Source organism: Epinephelus lanceolatus, chromosome 11 (assembly GCF_041903045.1).
Source record: "Epinephelus lanceolatus isolate andai-2023 chromosome 11, ASM4190304v1, whole genome shotgun sequence".
NCBI lineage: Eukaryota > Metazoa > Chordata > Actinopteri > Perciformes > Serranidae > Epinephelus > Epinephelus lanceolatus.
The window spans coordinates 1,353,713-1,377,207 of NC_135744.1; the positions used below are offsets into that span (position 1 = coordinate 1,353,713).

General features: G+C 39.3%; 1 long non-coding RNA gene across 2 annotated transcripts in view; it reads left to right on the top strand.

Moving 5' to 3' along the window:
- LOC144464609 (uncharacterized) overlaps window positions 1–16,236 on the top strand; it is a 77,554-nt gene extending 61,318 nt beyond the window's left edge. For both annotated transcript variants that reach the window (XR_013492285.1, XR_013492284.1), the window contains exons 3-4: window positions 11,424–11,461; window positions 11,745–16,236. This is a non-coding gene — a long non-coding RNA (uncharacterized LOC144464609). The remainder of the gene's footprint in view (window positions 1–11,423; window positions 11,462–11,744) is intronic.
- Window positions 16,237–23,495: the final 7,259 nt, after the last annotated feature.

The window sequence follows — 23,495 nt, forward strand, 5'->3', positions numbered from 1 at the left end:
GGAGTAGTCGTGGCAGACAGAAGAGTGAGCGTGTGAGGCAACGCGTCGGGTGGTGCGGAGCATTCATTTCCGGAAGCCTCCACTTTGCCTGGCGTTCCCCAGAGAGAAGGAGACAGTCAGAGACATCTATCCAATTTTTTTTTTTTTTTTTAAGTCTGAGGGGGAGGAGTTGTGAGGTGGGTGGCAGTATGGAGGGACTGGGTAGAGGGGGGTGGGTGCAGTCAGCGGTGTGTTTGGGTACATGACAGGCAAAAAATGACAAGGGAATGTTACTTTGTTAATATTTACCACAGTTTGGCATTTTAAGGCAATTGATTGTTTGCTTGTAACTGTGCCTGAAGATAGTTTTAGTTTGATAGGAGCTGTTTTATGTATGACTGATGCTTTTTGCCTTTGACGCTGACAACTCATTGCGTGCCAAGCTCACCGCCATGGCAGCAGAGTTGTGCGAGTAGGTGGTAGGGTCTAGCACTGAGAGTGTTGCAGTCAGTGTTGAGGTTGCCTTGTGTTCTCATCGATGCTGAGCAGCCACAGAGCAGAGCCTCAAAGCTCTGTGTTGTTTTTTTCTGAGTTAACACTGCTGCTTGTCCCTGTGCTGAAGAGCCAGAGGCTGAGCATGCTAGGTGGCTCTCTGCATCCATCAGTCAGTGCAAACAGATGGACGGTCCAGCAGACGGGTCCGTGTCCAGCTATCCTGGAAGAGACAAATATAGAGTGAGGATCAGCCGATGCTGTTTAGGACAAAGAGGCAAGCCCGGCTGCTTGGCTTTGGGGGGGGGGGTCCTTTTCCAGCACAAAGGCTAGTTAGCACAGAGCAGGCAGGGCAGGCTTGTCTGTTTGTCTGAGCCTCTGCTTCAGCCTCTGTCTGGGTGCTGCGATGAAGATAATTTAAGTCTGCTTGCCTTCAGTGAATTCACTGCTTTGTCCAATAATGTACCTCTTTGTCTGCCTTTTTATCTATGTTCTTGTTTGCTGCCACTGTGGTTGTCTTGTGGTATTTAGTGTATGAAAGCATGTCTGAAAATGTGTCTACCTTAGCACCTCTTTGAGTGCACAACCAAGCTGAGCCTCCTGAACAAAACAAGTTATCTGCAGTGGAGTAAAGGAGAAACATGGACAGCTTTCTCTCTGTCCAGGGCACAGACCATTTGATTTTTGATTGCAACCCATGTCTCATAAAATACAGACAGGCTGCCTTTGGGCAGAAAGTGGGTACTATTAAGCAGTGGTAGAGGAAGAGACAGTGTGAGTGCATATGTGTGTGTGTGTGTGTGTGTGTGTGTGTGAGAGAAAGAGGGAGGGGGGAAAGGTGTCAGTGCCACTCAGTGCCCTGCAGCTGACTGCGGCTCCTCAGTAGACTCTGTCGTACTTCACCTGTTCCCTGAGACCCTAACTTGTGAGCTCTCTCAATAAAAATCACGGGTTAGGCTCTTGGGACGCGGGTGGAGGGCACAATCAACTTTCTACCGAACATTCTAAGGGTGGAGTCGGAAAGAAGCATCATCTGATTCACCGTTAAAATGTACTTGTGGTAGGGATGATGTATAAGAAGGAAGAGGACATGAGAAGGAAGTAGCTGAATGTAATAAAGAGCAATGTTGCAGGATTTTTGTTCATCAAATTATTATTATTATTGTTATTATTTTTAAAGTAAACTGATATACCAGTGATGTAGGAATTTGCATGTTTGGTATGCCTGTTTTTGTATTTTATTTTCTGTCTTAAATTCATTATAAATGGCTTTCATGATCACAGCAGTGTCATCACTACAAAAGCGAAACACTGGTCTACACTGCACTGGTCTGTCCACCGACATTGTAATCTCTCTTTGTGTCAACATCTTTGTTGTAATACCATTCGAGTAACAAATGATCTGATTAGAAATGGCAGGAAACCAACCACTCCTCACCCTATGCCCCAGACTCGTGTTGATTAACTCCCGTCACCCCCACAGCACAGCATCACAGAGACCCAGGCAGTATATTTACCAAGGTAGTTGCTGTGAGTGTTGTCACTCCAGCTTGATTCAGACGCTACAGGAGAACTGTGAGACTACTGCCACATCTGCTTTTGCTCTTTCCATGTTTTCAATCTAAAGATTATGGCTATCTCAATCCCTTGACAGCAGTGAACTCACTTATGTGCTCCTCGTTTCTTTCTTCTTTTTTTTTTGCAAACAGATTCTGTAATTTAAGTTATACTGCTCCATCATTTTCAACATTTCTCAGCAAACTATCAGAAAGTGTGAAAATATCTGACAATATTTTTTTTTTTCAAAATCAATATCAGAATGTAGTGTTTCCCTAAAAAGTAGTCATTTCACAAAGCAAGTTCCAAAGTTTTTACCCACTTATTTACAAATACAAATTAAAAAAAAAGTATTATCACAATGACAGAGCAAGTTTCTGTTTGTTTTTTATTTTATTTTAATAGAAACTGAAACGGTTCAAATGAATCACATGCATGATGTTTATGATTGTAAAAATGTATTTAAATGATCAGTGACTGACAGCAGATGCAATAAGTTGCTGACTGAGTTAAAATCAGACAAAAAGTATGTTTAATAAAAATCAGTAAGCACACTTCTAAATTAATTAGAGATGTTTTTCTCAGTTCCACAGGAATTTCTTAATTTGATCATTTCTGTGGAGATCTTCCACTGTCATGAGATGACACAACCAAATGAATTATTGGTGTAAATTAATATCTAAACTGGATGCGGACGTTGTAATTCAGCAAGACAGCCTGGTAAAGAGACACGATGGAACATTGAATAGAAAATGAAAATACTGGACTGGTCTCTTATTAACACAACTGTGCAATAACATTAAATTAGGCCTGCTACAAAATATATTTTTCCTTATGCTATTCAAAGGTGTGACTTCATTCACCATTACAGCTTGACCTGGTTTTTAAACATTCAGTTTTTCCCAAGGCAGCAGGCTTTTCTGAAAACCTAATTTCTGCTAAATTACCCATATTAGAAATGCAGTTCAAAACAACTGATTTTCTCTAATACTCTCCTCTCCATCTTTCTCCCGTCTCCAGTCCCCCTCTCTCCCTAATTATGTTTTTTTTATTCCCGTTTCGCCATTCGGTTTCATAGTGAACAATGCCGATGCCACCTAATAAGTCTGTGCCTATGCCACAGAGCCCCCAGCAACAGCTGAAGGAGTGCAATGCCCCATGAATACCAAACAGCCAGGCACAGTGCGACAAGTGCTGAGCAGTCAGATGCAGCACAGCCAGAGCAGAGCTGGTGTCCACAAAACAGCCAGACAGTTTTATTAGGGTCTGTCTGACACTCAGCAAAGTCTGGCAACACCCGAGCCCACTGATGAAATCCTCACCGCTCCCCCAACGGTAACAAAGCAGCATGCTCAGAGCAATCTGCCAAGGATCCAATAAATATCATCCCGTAAAAACCAGCTCCTGGCGAGTTTGTAACTCTGTTGAATGGGGGATAAAAAGTTTGTTCAAAGTCAAACTAGTCCTCATGAGTAACTGCTAAACTGATCACTTTGTGCCATCTACATGGTGAAAAAGGAAGTCTCCTTCAGGAAAACCGTGCCAGCGTTTTCTGAAAAAGCTGCTATTTTATTGATTTGGGAAAAAAGGCCAGTGAATTCACCTTTACATCTTTGACCACCTGGGCATAATGTTTATAAGTCATGTTAATACAAAGGTTAAGGAAATTTTGTCTTTTCCTTTTAAGTCATTAATATTTTAAGAAAAAAAATGCAGAATTAGAGGTGTTAACATCAGTCAGGTCTTAAGAAGTGTATGAAATGCAAATACAGGGTTCATTTAAAATAAGAACAGTGCTTGATTCTGGAAATGCTCATTATAACATCATCTAATTTAGATATAATAAGATGCAGTCATTGTAAATGTGAAAGTGCCTGTCAAGGTCAAATTACTCAACAGTAGGGTACAACAGCAGTTTTTTTATGTGCCTCAATAAAAACAGTAATGTACTGTGTTTACAGAGAGCCAACCAAATTATTTTACTAAAAAGAAAATGATAAATTAGTGAAAATTAAAAACGAAAAAAGACTGGAAACTGAGTGAGATGAAAGTAAGACATTAAATTTACTTTAAAAACTGAATTCCAGAAACTGATCAAGATGCAGAAATTCAGCTTATGCTGAAGGGGGGTCTGAGTTTCCAGACACTGCGGCAGGAGGCCAGACAGTTACCTGAAGAAAACACACACACACACACACACACACACACACACACACACACACGCCTACACTCACATCTGAGCAAAAACACACAGGTGCACATTTTATACACAAAACACTGCCCCACACCCCCACCCTACCGCACCCCCAACCAATAAAAGTCTGCACTAAAGCCAATTCAATTTTGTTTTTAATTCAATCAAGAGTATACAGTGTAGTGCCACTCGTAATGTAATTATCCCCATGCATAGACAGCACTAAAGTTTCTCTGGCCAACAGGGATGACAGATAAACTCCATTAACTTTTTCAGATTACAGTAAGTGCTGTGGGAGGTGGGGGTGTCTATCTAAAGGACAGCCAAGCTGCACTGAGACTTAAGGATTTTCACGGCTGGCCTGTGGTCACAGAGCAGGAGTCTGGAAAGTGGAGTTGATGATTAAAAACCAAACAACAAAACTCAAAGGGAGCAGACTGGTGGCCTGGCAGGACAGAGGTCTCTGCACAGTCCACTGGAATGCACTCACACCTGCTTTGTTGTGTTTGTGTTTGTGTGTGTGTGTGTGTGTGAAGTCCTATCCATATCAAAATAAGCAGACACACGCGCAGCAACATGTGTGTGCATCCGTGATTAACATAGTAAATTTTGGTACACGTGCGTGCGCACGTGCGTTGTTACATGCGTATTGTATTTCACACGTAACAAGAAGATGCGCACAGTACTTACAGCGTGCACACGTCTGTCTGTGACTGTTGGAAAAATGTTGTTAAGTGTCCACACACACGCGCGTTCGCATTTTTTTGATACTATGCAACCGGAAGTTTATCTGCATTACATGAACATGAACGCCTCACGTAGTTTCCTTTTCCATTTCATTCTATTTCTGTGTTCCATTTTCATCCAGTAGATGGTGCCATCGAGCCAATAATACACTCTTTATAGACATATATAATTATAGGTTTTTTAAAAAGTATTACTATTAGATGTAATTGGAAAAACACGGACAGTTAGTAGCCTAGATACAATTTTTTTAGTATTGTGGAAGAAAGTATTTGCATGAAATATTTATTGTACCATTACCACAGAGAGCAGAGTTCGCTCACTGGGTATGGTGCTAGGATTACAGTCTAAACATTATGGGACTGAATCCCACCGTTACCATGTTTTGTTTTTTTTGTGTGTGTGTGTGTATTAAAAAAAATTATTAGATCAAACTGCAAAAGAAGAACAGAAAGTCTGAAGCCTAATTTTGTATTTTCTTCAATATCAGACAATTTTGGAAGAAAATATATGACTGAAATAAATTATGGTAAAGCTCACTAGGCAAGGCAAGTTTATTTGTATAGCACATTTCAACAACAAGGCAATTCAAAATGCTTTACATAAAATATACAGCAAGTAAAAGCAATAGGCAACATATGAAGACATTAATCACACTGATGTAACTACAGTTAAGTTAGAATTAAAAACTAGATAGGAGACAGAACTAAAACCTAAACAGAAGACAGATAAACAGAATAAAAGTTACAGTGCAGTGTGAGAAGAAGAAAGCTCAGATTTGATTTAATCAAAGGCAGCAGCAAACAGAAAAGTCTTCAGCCCTGATTTAAAAGAACTGAGAGTTGCAGCAGACCTGCAGTTTTCAGGGAGTTTGTTCCAGATATGTGGAGCATAAAAACTGCTTCTCCATGTTTAGTTTTGACTCTGGGGACAGAGAGCAGATCTGTCCCAGATGACCTGAGAGGTCTGGATGGTTCATAACGTACCAGCAGATCAGCAATGTATTTTGGCCCTAAGCCGTATAAACCATCAACAGCACCTTAAAATCAATTCTTTGATAGACAGGCTATACACAGCCCACATGTGACACATATATAAAGTTTTGGAACAGTGTTGATAATTTTAGTGTTTTTATTTTTTTTAATTGATGACAATACAATGTTTATTTGTACTACCATGCAGGATATGCCAAACTGTGCACTGGAAATCTCATTTTATGCCTCATCTGGGTTAAATGGTAAATTCAAATCCTACGCTTAAGTCAGTGTCAACAGTGTCTCGTTTCTTAGTTCCTGTTAGTACACGTGCTGCTGCATTCTGAATTAGCTGGAGAGTTTTTAAGGGCAAGCCTGAGCCAGCCCCAACTATAAGCTTTATCAAAGAGGAAAGTCTTAAGTCTAGTCTGAAATGTGGAGACGGTGTCTGCCTCCCGGACCGTAACAGGAAGATGATTCCACAGGAGAGGAGCCTGATAGCTGAAGGCTCTAGCTCCTGATCTACTTTTGGAGACTTTAGGGACCACGAGTAACCCTGCGTTCTCAGAGCGCAGTGTTCTGGTGGGATAATATGGCACTATGAGCTCTCTAAGATATGACGGAGCTTGACCATTTAGAGCTTTATAAGTTAACAGTAGGATTTTAAATTCAATTCTGGATTTTACAGGGAGCCAGTGCAGAGAAGCTAAAACAGGAGAAATATGATCTCGTTTCTTAGTTCCTGTTAGTACACGTGCTGCTGCATTCTGAATTAGCTGGAGAGTTTTTAAGGACTTACTAGAGCTACCTGATAATAGAGAGTTACAGTAATCCAGCCTAGAGGTAACAAAAGCGTGGACCAATTTTTCTGCATCTTTTCGGGTCAGGATAGGCCTAATTTTCGCAATATTACGCAGATGAAAAAATGCAGTCCATGAGGTTTGTTTAAATGAGAATTAAAAGACAAATCTTGATCAAATATTACTCCGAGGTTTCTTACGGTAGTGCTAGAGGCCAGAGCAATGCCATCTAGAGAAACTATGTCATCAGATAAAGAGTCTCTGAGTTGTTTGGGGCCAAGAACAATAACTTCAGTTTTGTCTGAATTTAACATCAGGAAATTGGTGCTCATCCAAGTTTTTATGTCTTTAAGGCAGTTATGGAGTTTAGTTAATTGATTACTTTCTTCTGGCTTCATCGATAAATACAACTGAGTATCATCCGCATAACAATGGAAATTTATAGAGTGATTTCTAATGATGTTACCTAAAGGAAGCATATATAGAGTAAATAGGATTGGTCCGAGCACAGAACCTTGCGGAACTCCAAAACAAACTTTGGTACGTAAGGATGATTCATTATGAACGTCAACAAACTGAAAACGATCAGATAAATAAGATTTAAACCAGCTTAGTGCAGAACCTTTTAGGCCAATTAAGTGATCCAGTCTCTGCAGTAGAATTTGATGGTCAATTGTGTCAAACGCCGCACTAAGATCTAATAAAACAAGTACAGAGACGAGTCCTTTGTCTGAAGCAATCAGAAGGTCATTTGTAATTTTAACTAGTGCTGTCTCAGTGCTATGATGCACTCTAAATCCTGACTGAAATTCCTCAAATAAATTATTATCATGGAGAAAATCACACAGCTGGTCTGCGACTACTTTCTCAAGGATCTTTGACATAAAGGGAAGATTAGATATTGGTCTATAGTTGGCTAACACCTCTGGATCCAGGGTGGGCTTTTTTAGTAGAGGTTTAATTACAGCTACCTTAAAAGACTGTGGTACATAGCCTGTTAATAAGGATATATTGATCATATCTAATATATGAGTGTTAACTAAAGGAAAGACCTCCTTAAGTAGCCTAGTTGGGATGGGGTCTAAGAGACACGTTGATGATTTAGATGAAGAAATCACTGCTGTCAATTCTTGAAGAGAAATTGGGGAGAAGCAATCTAAATATATATTAGGTCTTACAGCTGTGTTTGAGGTTAGATAGCTACTATCTGAGGACAGGAGGTCATGAATTTTGCCTCTAATAGTTAGAATTTTGTCATTAAAAAAGCTCATAAAATCATTACTGCTAAGGGCTAAAGGAATACAAGGCTCAATAGAGCTTTGACTCTCAGTCAGCCTGGCTACAGTGCTGAAAAGAAACCTGGGGTTGTTCTTGTTTTCTTCTATTAATGCTGAGTAATAGTTTGCTCTGGCATTGCGGAGGCCCCTCTTATAAGTTTTGAGACTGTCTGTCCAGATTAAACGAGATTCTTCCAGTTTGGTCAATCGCCAATTCCTTTCAAATTTTCGCGATATTTGTTTTAACTTACGGGTTTGAGAGTTATACCAAGGAGCGAACTTTCTTTGCTTTGTTAACTTCTTTTTAAGAGGAGCTACAGAGTCAAGTGTTGTTCGCAAGCGAGCCTACGGCGCTATCGACAAAATGATCAAAGTCGGTACAGGAAACCTCTGTTACTGAGCGACTTGGTATTGAATTTAACGACGGAGTAATCTTTTCCTTAAATTTTGCGACAGCGCTATCTGATAAACATCTAGTATAGTAACTGTTGCTGAGTGGCGTGTAATCGGGTAAAAAGAAATCAAAAGTAATCAGATAATGATCCGATAGCGAGGGATTCTGTGGAAAGACTTTTAGGTTATCAATTTCAATTCCATACGTCAGAACTAGATCGAGGGTATGGTTAAAACAATGAGTGGGTTCATGTACACCCTGACAGAAGCCAATGGAGTCTAATAATGAGATAAATGCGGTAGCCAGGGAGTCATTATCAACGTCGACATGAATGTTAAAATCGCCTACAATAATAACTTTATCTGATTTAAGAACTAAACTGGATAAAAACTCTGAGAATTCAGATACAAATTCAGAATACGGGCCAGGAGCACGGTACACTATAACAAATAAAAGTGGCTGCGAGGTTTTCCAGGTCGGATGTAAAAGACTAAGAACGAGGCTTTCAAATGAATTATAATCTAGTTTAGGTTTAGGGCTGATTAACAGACTAGAGTTAAAAATGGCTGCAACTCCCCCTCCTCGGCTGCTGCCTCGAGGAATGTGGGTATTATTATGACTGGGAGGAGTGGATTCATTGAGACTGACATATTCATCTTGACACAGCCAGGTTTCTGTGAGACTGAGTAAATCAATATGATTATCTGATATTAATTCGTTTACTAACACTGCTTTAGATGATAGAGACCTGATATTTAACAGTCCGCATTTAATTCTCCTGTTTTGTCTTTCTGTCACAGAAGAGGTTTTAATTTTTATGAGGTTGTTACGCACAACTCCTCTTTGTTTAATTTTAGATTTAAATAATTTAGGTGGTCGGGGGACAGACACCGTTTGTATAAAACTATGAAAACTATGGCTGGGTAACTGAACTAGAAGCTCAGAGAGGCGTATAGGACTGTGTCTCCAAGTCCTGGTCTCAACTCTGGGTTGTCAGGGATTTGATTTACTAATAAAGTTTGCCAGGTTCCTAGAAATGAGAGCAGCTCCATCCAAAGTGGGATGAATGCCGTCTCTCCTAATAAGACCAGGTTTTCCCCAGAAAGTTTGCCAATTATTAACGAAACCCACATCGTTTGCTGGACACCACCTGGACAGCCAGCGATTAAATGATGACATGCGGCTAAACATGTCATCACTGGTCAGATTTGGGAGGGGTCCAGAGAAAACTACGGAGTCCGACATCGTTTTTGCATATTCACACACCGAGGCAATATTAATTTTAGTGACCTCCGATTGGCGTAACCGGGTGTCATTGCCGCCGACGTGAATAACAATCTTACTGAATCTACGTTTAGCTTTAGCCAGCAGTTTTAAATTTGACTCAATGTCGCCTGCTCTGGCCCCAGGGATACACTGAATGGTTTTCCATGGTGTGGAGCCGCGCTTCTAATTCACTAAGCCTCGCCTCCAACGCAGCAAATAAGCTACACTTATTACAATTACCACTGTCGCTAAAGGAGGCAGAGGCATAACTGAACATTTGGCACACCGAGCAAGAAAGAGCAGAAGGAGAAGCCATCGCTAACTGTAAAGCTAATGTAGCTACCAAGGCTAGTAACGTGCAAACAACAGCTAAGAGATTAGCAAGAAAGTCGTAGAAAGAAGGAGAGCTATAAGTGCTTAAACAGAACCACCGTGGGTTAAGACTTGAAGTAGACGTTAAAGCAACTGAAGTGAGAAAGCAGGCTAGCAGAATTCACCAGAGCAGTACAGAGACGCTGTCACAGGAACACCGGAAATGACACAACTCGCTTACCGCAATACGTCAGCACGTCAGATCCTCCAGAAGCAGATGAGCTTCTGAAGGGTTAGCGTCTTCACAAGGCCAGCGCCATTTTATTTCTGACGCTACGTTGGGCTTGCGGGAAATATCTCTCAGCCTAACCCACAGAAGCGTTAGAGCTCCATCTACTGGTCTGGTGGGATAACTTCACCCTGTATTCAAGTTAGGGTTAGTTCAGTTCTCAATGTGATATCTTAAAAATAAAAAATAGGGGGTGACTGTTTTATGTTAAAACACATTAAATCACAACATTTTCTGTCTGTTTTATATTGAAACATTTACTCAATCTGTTGCGCCTGTTTTATTTTATATTAAAACGTTCATATTCAAAGAGCATTTTCTCAGTCCCTTACATGTGCATGTGTGTGTGTGTGTGTGTGTGTGTGTGTGTGTGTGCATGTTGGCATTGAACATGTATGCACTGTCTAAAGGTCCACAGTATTTCTGGGTGAATCCCCCCTCAGTCCTCCTTGCCCAGCTCACTCACTGGGCCCAGTCTTACCTCCCCTTCTCTTTATGACTTGGGAGGTGTTGCCAGGGAAACCTGGTATCTGTCTAGCAGCTTGATGGAGTTATTGAACTGTAACTGGCTGGGATAATTATGCTCTGTCTTGCAGGTTGGCACTTGAATGTGACTTATAGCTGGCCTAGAATCGTAGCTACAGGCAAATGCGTTTAACCCCTTGGCCACCAGACAGTTGATCTGTCGTAACTTTAGCAGATGTGCCCAGCCAGAGTTTACACTTTCAGCCTAACCGTGATTCTTTCATTTCCTTATGCAGACACTGCATTAGTGCTGCAGTCAGTGGTTTTGTTCAAACAAACAAAAAAAAAGTTGACTTAGGGTTATAAGTAAAACTTCTCACTTCTCACACACACACAGGTTTGCTTTGTGTCCATCAAACAGCTCATGACCACAAATTCCACAAATTTAGTGTGTTCAGCCCTGTGCAGGTGGACAATTGGATAATCACCATGTGTTTTTTTTTAATAATCCACCATAAAAGAATTGATGTTTGAGAGATAAATTCTGCTACATTTTCCTTGCAGTTTTCCTGAGGGTTTTTTCATCCTTATAAAGGCAGTGAAGATACATGCTAAACCCTTCTGCATTTGCTGTTACCCCCACTTACTCGAAATTGTTAACATTATCTCTTCTTGTTCAGGAGCCCTGACAATTGTCCATCGTTCACCACAGTCTAAGGTAAGTCTACAGCCTTACTTTTCAGTCTGTTTCTGTGTAGTCTGTGCAGTGGAGGATAGCGTTTGGAGTGCGACTGCCTTGTTTTGCTTGCGCACTAGTTGCAGTGAGTCAGTAAAAGTGTCAGGCTGCTGTAACAAAAGCCTATGTGAGCCAATTAGCCTGAAGTCATGTGGAAGCTGCTCAGCGCTGCCCAGGTGCCCACTGTGCAGAGACTAGACGACCTTTTACACAGCTCTGTCCCATTGCAGTCACTTAAAACAATGATGGATGTTTCTTTCAACAGCCTGCCCCCCGCCAAGCTGCTGGATTGAGTCTCAACTGTAGGAACATCAGCAGCATGGCAGAGAGCGGGATAGCAAGTAAGGACAATGACAACGGACGGGAGCAAGGAGATGAGAGGGATATACTTCTTTTAAGGACCTCTTTTGGGATTTTATGTCTTTGAAGAAAATGTAATAATTGTAGATGTTACAACAACTGCTTGTCATTTTATAAATTGTTTTTAGAGTTTTGTTCTACTTTAGCAAACAATCTTGCACTTTACCCTCAAAATATTTTCACTGTTTTCACTTGTGAGGTTCTTATTCCCCTTAATGTGTATATGTGTGTGTGTGTGTGTGTGTGTGTCAGAGGGAAAAAGAATACAAGGAGAGGGTAAGAAAAGGAGGAAAAGAGTCTGCGTTAAGGTGGTTTTTTTAACTTCATTGGTGTGTGTGTGTGTGTGTGTGTGTGTGTGTGTGTTGGGGAAGCAGTGCGGCCAGGCTGCAGATATCATCCATCTCCCTGTCACTGGCCCAAAGGCTGCTGGGAAAGTGGCAGACAGCTCCCTGGCTCTGACAGCAGAGGCAGCATCCTCATTTTCTGACACAGAATGCTTGAGAAACCTGGGCTGCTCCTCCCTCACTACCCAATATGGGAAACCATTAACCCGCGATCCAGGAACAAAGCATGGAGCTCAGCTTGGCCTACCACTGGCTGCAAGTCATATCAGCTCCCGTCATCTCATCATTTTCATGACACCTTGAAGACTGGTTATTTCATTTTATTTTATTTTTTATATATATATACTTTATTAATCCCCCTGAGGGGGAATTCAATTTTTTTCAATTTTGCTTGATTTTCAAGCTGCACAGGAGTAACCTCATAAAATGAGTTTATTTCATAAGTCATATTCAGTTAGGAGGTCATATTACTAATACTTGATGACATTTGGAGAGTGCATTTAAAAATAAATGTCCTGCCGGCAGTAGCTATTGTAACTGGATTACATGCTTTCTGGTTAGCCATGACTAATGATGTTATAAAGCTGTTGTCAGACATTCTACTTTTGTTCTATGTGACAGCATTTCCCATCTCTTCACGTGTGTATTTCTCATCTCTGGTCTGTGGCATCAACTAAACTTGGCCATGATGCTTATAGTAGTAATGTGTCATGTGTAAGTGTTAGCATATTTTTTTTTTTTCAGTTCAATTTCATTTCAATTTTATTTATAAAGCCCAGTATCAAAAATCACAATTTGCCTCAGAGGGCTTTACAGCATACCACATCCCTCTGTCCTTAGGACCCTTGCAGCAGATAAGGAAAAACTCCCCCCAAAAAAACCCTTTAAAGGGCCAGTGTGTAAAATGGGTTGAAAACAGTGACATCAGTGATCAAATTCTAGATTGCAGGGCTCACTCGCTCACCCCTCCCGTCGGGTAAATGACGGTGGCCTCGTAGGGACAAAAAGCCTTGCGCACGAGTTTTTCAGGAGTAGGTCTATCTAGCGACGAGGTGAATGTTTATTTAGAAATCTAAGCCATGTTACGATATTGTAATGAATCCCTCACGAGCAGGAGATCAGAGGAGCGTTTGGGGAAAAGGCCAGTTTATTTGAGCACTCCAAAAACTCCGGTAACACTCCAGGGGGTAAAAGACTCCGTCCCAAACTCTGACTCTTCTGGCGTAACACACACACTTCATAACTTTACACACATACTCGTTTACCATAACCGAGTGGGGACCCCCCTCCCCTCTCTGCTCCACCAACCTCCAGCCCGCACACTGACTGACAGCGTAGCCGGTAAACAGAGCTCAGCTGTTTATTTAGCCTAGCAATATCTCCGGACTATAGTAGCTGCAATGGACAACTTTGAATGCGATTTGGAAGAGTTTCTTGTAGCGGACACGGACCCAGAGCCATACCTGTTTGAGCCGGAGCATACAGATGAGGAACTTGGGTGCTGAGCGGGCGAGAAGAGAGGCTGAATGCACAGAATGGGATTCGGTGCTACTGCTACCATCGTTGGGAAGATATATCATCAGGAGGAAAAGCGCAGCAGAGAGTGCATCACAAGGAGTGAAGCTGCGTCTTCTTTTCCTCACAGATGATGGTTCGGGTTCATTCTCTCCTGTTGCGTGGTAAGTGTGGTCCATTCGCAAACTTTATAACTAAAAAAACTTTTCACTACTCTCTATTGACGAACTTCTAACACTCTCTGCTGTTTCCTCCTCCTTCTTCCTTCCTTCCGCTGTCTTCGTTGGTTCATTTATACACGCGAAACGTGTTCTCTGGCTGCCAGGATTGTCCGCTCGGGCTGCCTTACATACATGGCGGCGCAAGATGGCGACCTCTCTAAAGCAAGGCCCTTGATATATATATATATATATAAAAGCATAATTATAAGGCTACGAAAACCAAACGAATTTTATTTTATAGTGATTATACACTTGTATAAACATATTATTATTACACATAATATTACACACTGGCCCTTTAAACCCCTTTAAAACCCCTTGCCTGATATTTGACTTTTGTAGTTTCACTTAAGTCAGGAAATTAGAAAGCTTTTAAAACCTTTTCTCACATGGAGATGGAGTCAGATGTCAGGTCACATTTCAAGTCTAATTACAATCATGAATAATATGTCTCATTTTTATGTGCACTCACTAGAGTCTAATATATAATAGTGGAGAAATGGTGGAAATAAATTTATATGGATGATATGCTCATAATGTGCTCATTTTCAACGTCACTGGAACAGGACATCAGAATCTGAGCTGATTCTTATGTAGGGGAGTGGAGAGAGAGTCTGCCTGGCTGCAGAAAATGTTCACATTATTTGACTAAAAAAATATATGCATTTTAACATCAGTTTGGACCACTCTAGCTAGTAGCTACTTTATTGTAGGCTGTACATAATCCTATACAGTGAGGTGATAGTTTTGTGATAGTGATCAGACCTTATTGATTACATTACATTCTAATGCTTGAAGATAATTTGGAATGAAGGGTTGAATTATTGCATGTGATTATTTTCAAATTCTAGGTTAGCAAGAGTAATGCAACAACAACAAATAAATAGTAGTCTAGATGACACAAACATGGAGGTCATGTACTCTTCAAATAAGTGAATAAAGCGCTGCATAATGTAACAACATTATTTGATGTGGTTTAAGGCTTCAAGCCACTGAATAGTGTTCAGATAGATAGAGGGATGCTCTTATTTCCCAGTGCATTATATATGAAATACCCACTTCAATCAAATCTAGTGTACAACATACAGGTGCATCACCATAATTTAGAACCCTCTAGGGCGGTCCAGGGGCATCCTCCCCCGAGAGAAATTTTTTTATATATTTGATTTAAAGGCATCAATCTGGTGAATTCTGAGAGCCAAGTTATGATGGCAGAATATGCCTAGATTTCAACATCTTTGTGCTTTTTATGTGTGAATGTTCTACTTTTACTGATAAAAACACTAGTGGTATGTTATGGTTAAGGGTTACACTTAAAATACGGCTAAGGATTAGAGCTTAAACATTTCAGTAATCAAAATAAAAATGACTAACGTACTGATCTGCCTCTGGAGGGCTAGTGTTTCCCCTATATGCAACTATATGACCGCCACTGCTGATTTTTATTTTTTTTTTTAAATTTTTTCATCTTAGCTCTTAAGAAACTACAGTTATATTATTTGGCGCTACGGACGCTTCATATTCAGGCCTATAGAACAGGTCTATACCATGTCATTTTATTAAACAAACTAAATAGCCTTATGTTATTTATCTTATTTACCTGACGGCATGTCATTTCTGTCATTCTGTACATGGTCGCACGTTTACAATTTTCCTCTGCTCTCTGTGTCGTGCACGGCGGAGTTTCACCCCGATGCCCACACACACACACACACACACACAGGTGAGCACAGTAGAGCGGGGCTGGCGTTGTTGTGTTCAGGCGTTGCCGTTGGCACGTAAATAACAAAGCCAAAGAATTCTCAGTAGGCGCTCCAGCCAGTGCGCTACAAAGTGACGTTCATTTACCAGAGGCATTTTATATCTGGCCGATTTTTGGAGACTATGGCGGGGCAAATTAGACTTTGGCGGGCCGCCATAGTCTCGTCAATGTATGGGAAACACTGTAACCCACCTCATCTGTCAGCTAGCAGTATTGTCGTCTTCCTGTCAATTGAATTCAAGTTTTCCATGTTCCACCGATACTTTAGATAATTTCCTGTGTGTCGTTTCAAAATAAAAGCTGTCCAGTGTGTTAATATGTTTACCATGCTGTTTGGGGCTTCTTCTATTTTTTTTATCTGTGAAATTTTTGGCTGGCTACAGCCATGTGTCTCAGTACAAAATTACATTAAATCTCATTCCCAAATTTTGCAAAACAAAAGTTTGCTCCTTGTAAATAATGTAATTGTTGGAAGTAGAAGCAAAGACAGAAAATGTAATGAATCCAATTGATTTTTAACTCATGGAATAAAACTTTTACTGTCAAAGAAATGGATTCATGTTTGCTTGTCTATTTTCTATGACTGCAGAATTAGATTTTAATTTAAAAAAAGAAAATGTATTTATATCTGTACACCGTAGCTAGATATTTAGATAGATATGTTATTTATATTTAATGTCTATTTCTGTGTGAGTTTATTGAAGGCAACAAAAAATTGAGTCAAATTCCTTCTATGTGTACTCATATTGGGCCAATAAAGCTTTTTCTTGTTCTGATTCATTTTCAGCATTCACATGTACAATAAATAAAAATAAAGCAAATAAGAGCACAAGAATTTCTCTGTTGTTAATCATGTTGATCTGCATATCCTACTAAAATGAAAATATCACAATATTCAAACCACTTTTATTCAAAAAGAATGACAGAAAATTACATTTCATGTGATGTGGTTATAAATAATGTAAGGAGCTGTGAGGAAGTTTGTTTTGTTTCAGATTAGGGCTAATATGAGAATGACTTCTATCAGGACTTCAAAACCCATGAATTTATTAGCGAAGCTGTGAGAACAAGGCCTGCTAGGTATTCTTCTTCTTTCTTCTTTCTTCTTCCAAGGAAATCATACTTCCCATGGGTGAAAACTCACCATACTTTGCACAAAGGTCCATTCTCATACCAGATATCCTCAGCTGTAAACTCAAGCCAATAGTCCTGATGGTGGTGCTACAGCAAGCGTCTAAAGTTTAAAACTTTGAAAATTTAAAGATATTTTTTGGGCTTTTTAGCCTTTAATGTATAGGACAGACAAGTGTGAGGGGGGGAGAGAGAGAGGGAGTGACATGCAGCAAAGGGCCACAGGCTGGAGTCAAACCCCGGCTGCTGCGGCAGCAGCCTTGTACATGGGGCGCCTGCTCTACCACTAAGCCACCGGCGCCCCAGAAATTTTTGTACATTTAAACCTATTAAAAATTATGAAGTTCATCACTGTTTTTTTCAAAAACTGTAAAACTTCTCCCACAATTTTTGCTCAATTGACACCAAACTTGCTACAGAGCATCTTCAGACTGTCCTACAAAAACTACGTTTCTCAGATTTTTGATTTATCAAAAATTGAGTCTACAGTGCATCAAAATGTTTGACTGTAAACGGTACTGTAAACATATATATGCAAATTCTTGCTAAATAAATCTTCAATGTTCATGAAAAAAATGACAAAATTCTAGAGTCATGGTAGGTGATGTGTGGCAAATTTCAGAATTTTATCTCAAAAACTGAATTTTTGACAGCATTTTGAATTTTGCTCTAATGTGAACAATTAGAGTCAATGTAAAAATGGCAATTTTAAACATCAGTTTTTCACTTATGGAGCAAATCAATCATTGTTACAAACAAATTACCAACATCTCCATGCTGTCTAGATGCAATATGTGTATTTGAAATCTGCTTTTCCATGCATGGACGGCTGCTAAACCTGCACATCTGGCTTAGTCAATTTGTGAAGCTACACATGAATTGTCACTGACTAATTAGCTCAGTGAGCTAGAAATTGATCCTTAGTCTCAGAGGTTGTGAATTCAAGCCTCAGCTGATGCAAAAGGCAGATTGTGTTGCTAAATGTCTTCCAATTCTTCTGCTTGTTGCTCAGAATTGCCTAAAAATGCCCAGACCCGACCCATTGCTGTGCAGCAGCTATAATTTCATTTATTTCCCGGTTGACCTCTCCTGTTAGACCACTGACATAACATGATGGGCCAATCCACTTGACGGAATGGGGGAGGTGGCGACAGCCAGTGACACTGCACCTACTTTACCGTATAGGTAGTCTACTGAAAATTTTGGGATCATGTAACTCATAATCATGTACTGTTCCAACATGAAGTGGGCCTTAGCCAGCAGGTCTTTCTTTTTTTTTTCTACAACTTTTTTCATAGCCCTGCCCATCTGGCATTTGCCAGAATTGTCTGATGGCCACTCTGAGCCTGGAGGCTACAGTACAAAGAAGATCTTTATTTGGACGAGATGTAAACACGAGCCGGTAAAATTTCAACTTGTTGCTGTTTGCTCATGTAAACAGTCGCATACATCAAACGTCATCAGAGCAACGGGTTACCATGGATACTTGTCAACAAATCCGGGCTATGCTGTGATAAGAAACTGCAGATTCGTTACGGTGATGTAGTCCACGTTTTTTCTTTTTTTCAATTGTTCTTCTTTTTCTTTTCTTTTTTTTTCTTTTTGCTTTTCCTTCTCATTCTAAGTGACTTCAAATTATGCAGCTAGGGTATGGCTGATACATATCTTTTTTTTCTTGCTTGCTTTCTTCCTTAATTTTTTTCTTTTCTTTTTTTTGTTCTGTCTGTTTGTTTGTTTGTTCGTCTTGTTTGTTTTTTGTTATCTCTCTCGTCGGATAATGTTGAATTCCCTTATCCCGTTTTTTGTCTTTTTGATTGCTTTGTTTTGTGTTTTGTGTTTTGTGTTTTTACCTGCAGGAGGGCATTGGGAACATGGGGGAGGGGTTGGGACGGGTCAAGGGGAAATGTTGAATGTTATGAATGGGGATGAATCAACACACGCACAGGCACACACAGACACACACATAAATCAAATCAAATCAAATCAAATCAAATCAAATCAAATCAAATCATTTTTCATTACTTTTTCTCAAAACACAGCAAAAAAGGGAAGAAAGAAAAAAGAAAACAAAACAAAGCGCACATATTTCTGTTTATTGAATCATGTCCACAATTAAATTTGTAAGCTGGAACATATGTGGAATTGGGAGTCAGGCAAAACAACTAAAAGTCATTAATCATTTGCTCAAAATACAAGCTGACATTTGTCTATTGCAAGAAACTCATTTCACTGATATTAGAAACACTGTTCTGAAATCTACACATTTTCCTCATATCTTTACTTCAAATTACAATTCAAGACAAAGAGGGGTTGCAATTATGATTAATAACAAAGTTAAATTCAATCACAATAACACAATTTCAGATCTGGAAGGACAATATATTATCATTAACATATCCATTGATAGCAACCCTCTCACAATAGTTAATCTTTATGGCCCTAATAATGATGACCCCTCTTTCTTTCTTTTTCTCTATCCTTAAAAACCTACCCAGCTCATACTTAATCATAGGTGGAGATTTCAATACAATACTTGATCCAACAATAGATAAATCAAACACAACAGGAAATATCAGAACACTTAAATCTACTATAGTTTTAAAACAGTATATGGAGGATTGGGGTCTTGGTGATAGCTGGAGGCTAAATCATCCTAATGACAGAGAATACACCCATTTTTCAAAAGTACACCATACAAACTCTAGACTTGACTTTTTTCTCACTAGCAACTCATTACATTCTGATATATTTGAAACACAAATCCATCTCAGTCTCGGTTAAACTGCACACAAAGACAACTTTCAGTACTTCTTCCAGATGGAGGTCCAACACATCACTGCTGGAGGATCAAGAATTTGACAGTTATTTTAAGAGAGTGGACATTCTTTATGGAAATGAATGACTCTCCGAATACCTCGCCAACTCTACTCTGGCAAACAGGGAAAGCTGTTCTAAGAGGTAAAATAATTTCATACTCATCATACAAAAAACAAAAAGACACAAAGTCACAACTGGAAATGGAAAAGAAAATTAAAGAACTTGAAAACGCTCATGCAACCAATCCTACTGATAACATTTTTTGCGAACTACAGAAATACAAAATGGAACTTAACAATCTGTTAAATAAAAAAAACAAGTTTCTTATTGAAAGACTCAGACTTGATACATCTCAAAACAGTAATAAATCAACCACATATCTGGCAAATATGGTTAAACAAAATAAAGAACAACTATAACAGTAATTAAAGACTCAGCGGAGAAGCCATACCATAATCCGAAAGATATCAACAATGTATTTAAGAATTATTATCAAGATTTATACACATCCTCTCACAACCCAAATGCTTCTGACATACATCAATTCCTCAATAATATTAATTTACCCCATTTAACAACAGAACAAACTAATTTACTTGAACAACCATTAACCCCAGCTGAATTTCATAACGCACTCAATAAAATGGAAAATAATAGAGCACCCGGTCCTGATGGCTTCCCTGCTGAGTTCTATAAACATTTCTGGTCCACCATCTCACCCCTTTTTCTCAGAATGATTGATGAATTCCTCATAACCAACAGTATACCTCCAACGACAGATACAGCCGTAATTACCCTGCTTTTAAAACCTGACAAAGATCCTACTCACCTATCTAGTTACCGACCTCTCTCACTAATTAATACAGACATTAAAATCATAAGCAAGGCACTGTCATATAGAACTGAAAAAGTCATTCCCTTCATAATACATCCAGACCAAACCGGATTTATCAAAGGAAGGCAGTCATCTTATAACACACGGAAATTATTTAACCTAATGCAGCTCTCAAACAATAAGAAAACCGAAACCATAAACCTCTCATTAGACGCACAAAAAGCATTTGATAGAGTCAACTGGTCCTTCCTATTCACAACATTACAAAAATTTGGATTCAGAGAATCATTCATTAACTGGATTAAGGCACTATACACCTCACCGACAGCCACTATCACAACTAATGGGTTAACTTCACAACAATTCACGCTTCACAACGGCACTAGACAAGGATGCCCACTCTCTCTGTCACTTTTTGCAGTTTTCTTGGAGCCACTTGCAGCTAGCATATGACGAAACAATAACATCAAAGGTATCAGATCAATATCCACGGAGCACAAAAAAATCCTCTATGCAGACGATGTGTTGATCCTCCTCCAGGAACCCTACTCATCACTACAAGAATGTCTGTCAGTCATTAAATCATTCTCATCTCTATCCAACTACTCCATCAACTTATCAAAATCTACCATTCTACCCCTCTGCATGGACCAAAGGGATGTGGCAGCCCTCACCTCACAGTTTCACCTTCCCATAGGAAATATTAAATATTTAGGAATCCACATATCCCCCAAGCTGTCAGAGCTGTTCAATCTAAATTAAACACCATTACTCAAATCAATATAAAATGACCTCAGTTGCTGGACAAATCTACCAATCTCACTGTCAGAAAGAATCTCAACAATAAAAATGTCAGTCCTCCCTAAAATTAATTACCTATTCACCATGATCCCTTCACTTCCAAATTTACCCTGGCTTAACTCCCTCAATACAGCAATATCTCAATTCTATTGGAAAAATAAAACACCTCGTATAAAACTATCAACACTACAAAAACCCAAGTTTCAAGGAGGACTAGATGCACCCAACTTTGAATTATATCACTTGTCAAGTCAGTTAAAATACTTAATACAATGGCTCACCTCTTCACATCATGATTCTCACTGGTTAGAAACCGAACAGGCACTATGCAAGAATATAAACCTTTCAGATCTCCCATTCATCCATTCAAAGGCTCCATGGTTGCACCATCCACTCGCTCACCAATTTGGAACAACCCAGATTTTACAATAAACAGGAAACCATTAAACTTCACATCATGGAAACACAAAGGTATCACACATCTCCACCATATTGTACAGGATTCCAAAATCATCAATTTTCAAGAATTAATCCAGAAGTTCGACATTTGTAACAGTCAATATCTCCAATACTTACATCTTAAGTCCACCATTCTCCCCCAAATCAACAGTACATTTAACACGCAAGATCAAACAATTATTATAGATGAATTTTCAAAGATTTCCAGCTCTGTTAAATTACTCTCAATGATATATACATTTCTAAACACTACTGACACTTTAATTTTTCCCCCAACCTCAAAGTGGGAACAGGATCTTTCCATCACTCCAAATGCAGATTTCTGGTCTCAAATATGCAAAAATAACTTCACTCACTGCAAAATCCCAAATTTACAACTCATTCAATTTAAGGTTAACCACAGAACACACTACACAGGTGAGAGATTACATAACATGGGTTTCACTACATCAGTTCAATGCACTTATTGCACACAGCACACCACAGATAATTACATGCATGCTCTCTGGCACTGTACACCAATTAGAAAATTTTGGATACAAGTCACAGATCACCTATCACATATACTAGGCTGCCACATCCCCCTATCCACTCAACTCTGCATCTTAGGAGACATACCATCTGTACAATTACATAATCACATTAAAACTACACTGTTCACAGCCCTAGCTGTCGCCAAGAAAACAATCCTCCTAAACTGGAAAACAAGAAATCAACTGAACATCACACACTGGAAGAATCTGTTAATAGATCAAACCACAACAGAAAAAATGTCTGCATCAATTAATCAAACATACCCCGTTTCAACAAAACTTGGTCCACATTTATTCAAAAATCCACCTCTAGAAATGCCTGATCTCAGTTCCACAGAATCTTGCAACACACCTCGTTTTTTTTGTTTTGTTTTGTTTTCTTCTTTTTTCTCTCTCTTTTTTATCTCTTATTTATTCCATTATTATTATTATTTATTTTTATTTATTTATGTATTCTTTCTTTGCTGCTGTTGTTATTAATATCATCATTATCACTGAAATATCCACACATACAAGCACTTATAAATACAGATTACACACATACTTACACACACACACTCACACACACATACACATGTGCAGCATATACACAAAAATCCCCAATTAGTTAGGCTACCTCCTTGTCAATCAATCAATCAATCAATCAATTTTATTTATAAAGCCCAATATCACAAATCACAATTTGCCTCACAGGGCTTTACAGCATACGACATCCCTCTGTCCTTTGGACCCTCACAGCGGATAAGGAAAAACTCCCCCAAAAAAACCCTTTTTGTCTGTCCGTCTCGTCATCTGTCTGTTTGTCTGTCTGTCTGCTGGTCTGTTTGTCAGTATATATGTAAGGCCACACAATAACCCTCCTCCTACTTGTTTACCATCAAAGATCAATGTTAACAACACAAGGTGTATTACTACGTAAATATTTACTTTCTGTTTGATTATTTACCTTACTTCTTCCTTATGTTGTTTAACTTAAAATAAAGTTGTCTTCCAAAAGTGGGGGGGGTGGTGGTGGGCCAAAAAAAAAAAAAAAAAAAAAGAAGCTCTTTATTTTAATGTTCAGCGTTTAAACGACCCACTGATAACAAAGACCAAAGAAAACAGATCAGGTGAGCAATTAAATATGATTGGGAACTCAGTTTTCATATTATTTTGATACTACATGAACACAGCAAAAGGTGGTCAGTGAAATTTCTGTGACTTCCTATTGAGCTTACATAGCCTACTTACATAAATGT